This window comes from Entelurus aequoreus, linkage group LG14 (genome assembly GCF_033978785.1).
Source record: "Entelurus aequoreus isolate RoL-2023_Sb linkage group LG14, RoL_Eaeq_v1.1, whole genome shotgun sequence".
In the NCBI taxonomy this organism is placed as follows: domain Eukaryota; kingdom Metazoa; phylum Chordata; class Actinopteri; order Syngnathiformes; family Syngnathidae; genus Entelurus; species Entelurus aequoreus.
The window spans coordinates 41,015,250-41,015,773 of NC_084744.1; positions in this window are offsets into that span (position 1 = coordinate 41,015,250).

Consider the following 524-nt stretch of genomic DNA (forward strand, 5'->3'; position numbering starts at 1 on the left):
TATCTCTTCAGGGACCTTAATATATTATTGTGTATTTCAGGTATGTGATGCTTTAAATGTGCAAAGTCTCAATATTCCTGATATTCAGTTGTTTCCTATCTTTTTGTATGAAATATTATTTATACACATGTCCGCTTGTTCTGTGTTGTAAATTATATATGAAATATTTTATTTTCTCATTGGCATGGAGATACACATGTTTGACTCTTTCTTTAAATTCATCATTTCAAATTTGATATTACAATCCTTTCAATGGTTTATTTTCAGATTTTATTTTGTCATCAGTATGGAGGACATTTTATCAATCAATCAATCAATGTTTACTTATATAGCCCTAAATCACGAGTGTCTCAAAGGGCTGCACAAGCCACAACGACATCCTCGGCTCAGATCCCACATCAGGGCAAGAAAAAAACTCAACCCAGTGGGACAATGAGAAACCTTGGAGGGGACCGCAAGATGTGGGCCCCCCCCCCCCCCCCCCCCCCCCCCCCCCCCCCCCTGGGCGACCGGTGCAATGGACG